Source organism: Otolemur garnettii, unplaced genomic scaffold, assembly GCF_000181295.1.
Source record: "Otolemur garnettii isolate 467f Iridium unplaced genomic scaffold, OtoGar3 scaffold00245, whole genome shotgun sequence".
Taxonomy (NCBI): Eukaryota; Metazoa; Chordata; class Mammalia; order Primates; family Galagidae; genus Otolemur; species Otolemur garnettii.
Genome location: NW_003852640.1, coordinates 698,631 through 704,036, shown reverse-complemented (window position 1 = coordinate 704,036; position 5,406 = coordinate 698,631). Strand labels below are relative to the sequence as shown.

Sequence of the window (5,406 nt, the reverse complement as noted above, 5' to 3'; positions counted from 1 at the left end):
CCTGTAGTCCCAGCTACTTGGGAGGCTGAGGCAGGAGACTCGCTTGAGCCCAGGATTTGGAGGTTGCTGTGAGCTGTGATGCCATGGCACTCTGCCCAGGGGGATAGCTTGAGGCTCCGTCTCAAAAAGAAAGAAAAGAAAACAGCCCTATCCTGCATTGGGCCCACTTTCTATGGATGAAGACCCACTTCAAGGGCGAGAGCCAGAGTGAGTCCTCTGGACCACTCTGGATGTGGTTGGAACATAAAAGGCCTTGAATGAAAGTGGTACAGGGCAGGGGTGATGGCAGGAGCGTGAGCTTTCCAGGGCATTAGGAAGGGGAAAAGGATACAGTACATGTCCGCTACTATTTCAAGCCCCCTTGTCTTCTGAACAGCACCAAGGCGTCCACTGCAGGCTGAGCTGAAGGGCAGGCAGGGAGCCTCCCACATAGAGCTCTGTGCTGACTCAGTCACACACCCTGGGGCACACAAGGACCCTGGGCCTGGGCCCACCTCATATCTTATAGCACCAAGAGACAGAGCCAACAGCCCCCCTCCTTCCTCCAAGTCCCTGGAGCCCTCGGAGAACACCAGCTGTCAGGAGTAGCAGCTGACATCTACTGAGCACTGGCTGTGGGCGAGGTGCCCTTCTGAGCAGCCACACTAGCTATAGCTCCCACCTGCAACAGTCCTGCTGCTCAAAGAACACACCGATGTGCACATCCATGGACAGTTCACACCCATGGTTCTACAATAGATGATGAAACTCAGGCCCAGTGGTGGCTGAGCCCAGGCCCAAATGTGTGGTCTCTGCTGTGAGCTGGACAGCACAGTGAGGGAGGGCCTGGAGGGTGAGTTGTCTGATGGGCAGTTGTCCTGGGAATGTCCATGAGGGCCAGGGACTTTAATTCTCCTGCCCTTTGGTCATTGGTGCTGCTGGCTTTCACAGCTCAGCACCTGTCCACTCAATGAGTAGGGCACCAGCCACACACACTGAGGCTAGTGGGTTCAAGCCCTGCCCAGGCCTGCTAAATAACAATGACAATTATAACCAAAAATAGCCAGGTGTTGTGGTGGGCCCCTGTAGTTCCAGCTACTTGGGAGGCTGAGGCAAGAGAATTGCTTAAGCCCAAGAATTTGAGGTTGCTGTGAGCTATGATGCCACAGTACTCTACCGAGGGCAACATAGTGAGACTCTGTCTCAAAAAAAAAAAAAAAAAAAAAGGCTGGTTTCTACTGATGAGGCAGTTTCTCACCCCTGCTGGGCTGGGCTGTGGGCCTCCTGAGAGTAAGGCTGTGATATTCTCTTGCTCACCCATAGCTCTTGTCTGGCAGATTTCCTGGAATATAGAAATAAGAACAAACGGTTTGTGGGTTACCTGGGGGTTAGGAAGAGAACTGCTCTAGCAGAGGGGGGTTAATTCCTCAGCATTAGAAGGTCTGGAGAGGCACAAGCCACAGGTGAAGCCCTGGGAAGGTGGGTGGCTGCAGGAGCAGTGTCTTTGCAGCTGGAGGCAGGTGATCCTGGCCACAGGAGCTGCTGCTACCAAGCTCAGGAAACTGTACCCCCAGCTTTGCCCTTCCCCTCCCAGCTGGAAGCCAGGATGATACCCTAAGCAAGGACAGCGGGGTGCCAGCGATCAATGACTTTGTCCACCTTCCTTCTGCAAAGCCTTAGTGATTTTTTGTGGCCTCTAATTCATCCACAGAGCTGGTGGGCAATGCCTTGTGCAGGGCTTTGTGCTGAGCTCTTGGGAGCAGAAGAGACTCTGGCCTTTCCCTTAAGAAGTTTTTACTGCTTTGGCAGCCAGATTGGCATTAATAACGTAATAAAAGAAAAATGAAGTTGTGACGCTTTGGGCAACTTGTATGTTGGGGAGTGGAGAGATGGTTACTGTGTCTGGAAGTCCAGTTGAGGCCAGGGAGGGGACAGAGCAGTGGCCCAGAGGCGTCCAGGTACGAGCTTGAAAGAGGCTGCCTGCCTGCTTCCTTGGCACAGTTGGTCCCTCCAGTCTAACTGGTCTGGGGACAGCTTCCTGGCTGTGCTGTCCGGACCTTCCCAGCGCCTCCTGTGAGCTGTAATGTGCTCATCACCGCCTCTCTCCAGATTGTAAAGTCCCGGCGCTGGGTGCCCGATCTGTCAGGCGCACCTGACTTGTGCCCCTGGACAGGTTTGTGTGAGCCAAGGAGCCCGCTTGCTCCGTGCGCTCTGGGGCTCAAAGACACGCCGACCTCAAGTCCTTCGGGAGTTGGGGGTGGTGTCTGAGTGCGGGAATCTCCAGGGGCGCGAGTGTGTTAAGCGGCCGCGGAGCCAGGGACAGCGCCTGCGCAGTGGCCCGCCGCGCTCGCGCCCAACAGCCAAGGCCCGGGTAGACCAGGAGACGGAATCTGCGCACTCTTTACTTTCTCGGGACCCGGTCGTGGGCGGGAGGAACCAGCGAGAGGGAAACGCCTACGACAGACAACCGGAGAGACCACTTAGGGGCGTGACCGGAGTGTCGCGCGCAGGGCTGCAGTAGGCCTGCAGGAGGCGGGGGCGGGCTCGGCGCGCTCGGCGCGCTCGGCTCCGCCCACTCGGGGCCGCGCCAGGCGGGAGCGCTGCGCCGGATGGGCGTGGCTGCCCCTCCTCAGGTAAACGGCGGGCGTGGACGCGCCTTCGCGAGCGCGCTGCACTGAGGCCTGGGCGGGAGGACCCAGGGGCCGCCCCCTCGGCCGCGCTGCGCCGCAAGCGGAGTCAGGGGACGCCTCCCAAGGTCGGCGGGCGGGCGTCCGGGGAGTCGTGGGCGTCGCGGTGACCGAGGCCCGCCCCCGCCCCCGTCGAGGCGCCCTGCGGAGCCGGCTGCGCTGCGTCACCACCCGGAAGGGAGACCCTGGAGCTCCGCGGCTTGCGTCCCTCTTCGGCGCTTGTGCGCGGTTCCCAGAGCCTGGCCTGTCCTCCGCCCCGTGAGCGCCCTGGTCCCTGGGGTGCGCGACCGCCTAGCAGCCTCTCTGGGGAAGCTGAGCTCAAACCCCGAGAGTCCCAAAGCTGGTGCGCGCGGGGCCGCTGCTTCTGCGCTCTCTTTGACGTTCAGGAGGCTGTCCAGGGTCACGAGGATTACTGGTCAGAAGTGCAGGTGACAAAGCCGGAAGGGCCCGCTGCTTTGGGTTCTGAGTTTCCTTCAGCGTGAGTGCAGCTGCCGTGCAGTGTTGGGGTTGGAACGCGCTGCTCGGTGGGCGCAGGGGGCTCTACAGAGGTTTAGGTGAGGAGGGGACACGACATGTGCAGGAGGCAGGGCTTTCCTTATGGGGAGCAGGCGCTGGGGCCTGGAAGGTCAGCTGGGCACCAGTTGGGTGGGGTTAGTTGGGGGTGGGGGAGCTGGCTTTGAGGGCATTTTGAGGGGATGGTCCTGGAGGCGGGCACCACGATGGAGGGTGTGCTGGCGGGCTGCAGGGTGTGCGGAGGGAGATGCTGATTGCTGCCTCAGACAGCCGGGGCACCAGGATGTGGGAAAGAGGTGCAGTGCGGGCTGGTGGCAGGTCAGGGCTGGAGATGATGAGTTGAGTTTTAGAGCTGGTGGGTTTAAGTGGTGATGACTGTCCGAATGGAGATTCTAGGAGGCCAGGGCTGGGGACACCTGAGCATCCTGGCTTGTGGGATGTGTTAACAGCGGCACGTGCCTATGACGTGGTTGCATATGCCATCTGGGTGTCCTGTGGGCCTGACCACTGTGTCAGCAGGATCACATGCTCAGGTTTGGGGCTGTCTTGGCCCTTGTGAGTAGACATGTCCAGCCTCTCTGTGCCATCAGAGTGGAAGGACCTGAGGTTGAGCTGCCTTTCTTAGCTTGTGGCTTCTTCAGTTCTGCACGCTAGTGCTGTTTTCCCCACTCTTACCTATGACTGCCAGTTGCTGAGGGGGCCCCGAGACTCAGAGGTGGGGCCTGGGCATGCCATGCTTGCTCCGGTTTCTCCTGTCCCAGGAAGCCAGTGTCTATGCTTGGTTGTTTTTCCCAGCATCCACAAAGCCCACATCAGAAGCCAGGTGCTGCTGACTGTGATCAGTGTCCCTATCTCAAAACCCCCTGTCCCAGAGCTGAGCAACTTGAGTCAGAGATGGCCTATCTCCCCAGGGTGGGAGCACCTGGAAAAGCTCTCCTGGTCCTGGTGAGCTCTTGGCCAGTGCTCAGAAGATAGTGGCTGCTGGACATTATGAGAAATGTGCTTTCTTCTCTGAGCTGGAGGGGCCACCTGGCTTCAGGGGTTTTTATGTGCCCAGTGACACAGCTCAGCATGGCTCCTATATATGAATTAGGCTCAGTGGACCATGAGCAGGGTGCTGCAGAAGTGCATTTCCCTGGGCACCAGCCCAGGTTCTTTTTTTCTTTTTTTCTTTTTTGATACAGACTCTCACTTTGTTGTCCCCCGGAAGAGTGCCATGGGGTCATAGCTCACAGCAACCTCAGACTCCTGGGCTCCAGGGATTCTCTTGCCTCAGCCTTCTGAGTAGCTGGGATTACAGGTGCCCACCACAACGCCCAGCTATTTTTCAGCCCAGGTTCTTTTTGGGGACTCTGGAAGTTGATTCTGTGGCTCCCTGTCCACAGGGAAGGGCATTTCATAACCTTCCGGTCTCCCCAAACAACCCTGACTGCAGGCTGGCTCGTCACCTCTGGGCTCAGCAGTTGTGCTGACACACTTCCAATACCCCCATCTAATCCCCTTCAGACTCAGTGCTGTGGCCCTGGGTGTGGCAGCTGTAATACTTTTGTGCCTCTTTTAGTGACTGAAGGGTGCCTCAAAGTAGGGACTCTGGGCCTAAGGTGTGACTGGAAGGTATTTACTAAATGTGATGGAATGAAGAGGAAGCAGTATCTTCACTCACACAAAAATGTGCACTGTGTGGGTAGAGAAAACCCCATGAACCCTGTCTGCCACCTTCTTGAATTAGGTTTTGGTGGTGGTTAATTTAATCAGATCCCTAATTGGCATTTGTGTTTTTTCTAACATCTACACACATAAATGTCTGTGTGTTAGTGTAAGGATGTCTGTAGATAGATATGATCATTCAGGCTTATAGTGGCCTCTCCCTGGGCTCTGCCAGCACCCAGCACCCAAGACAGCCCCTGTCCTTACCGTATCTGAGTGGGCTGTGTGTGACACTTGTGACACTTCTGTCACATAGCCTGTGACCACAGGTACTGGTTATCACTGACCAGGACCATGGGTAGGTTGGTGGAATGGACCACAGGGAGTCTCCACACCTGTGATGGCTGTGCAGTAAGTGTGCACAGGAAAAGTTGGCCTTGTGGCCCCAGTACCAGATACTGCACCACTTTTAGGTCTAGGAAGGCAGCAGAAGGCATCTGCCAATCTTAAGGGTGGTTGGCACAGTCTCCACATGGCTGTCAGCTGTTTCTTCTGAGACGCCTATGATTGTTTTGTTTAT

The 5,406-nt window shown here is 57.0% G+C and overlaps 1 protein-coding gene across 7 annotated transcripts in view; it reads left to right on the top strand.

The window, feature by feature from the left end:
- The first annotated feature begins 2,686 nt into the window (after positions 1-2,686).
- MROH1 (maestro heat like repeat family member 1) overlaps positions 2,687-5,406 on the top strand; it is a 70,035-nt gene continuing 67,315 nt past the window's right edge. For 4 of the 7 annotated variants that reach the window (XM_012813090.2, XM_023508367.1, XM_023508368.1 and 1 more), the window contains exon 1: positions 2,687-3,094. The gene's annotated coding sequence lies outside the window, so the exon portion shown is untranslated. The other 3 variants (XM_023508374.1, XM_023508370.1, XM_023508372.1) reach the window with 3 other exon arrangements.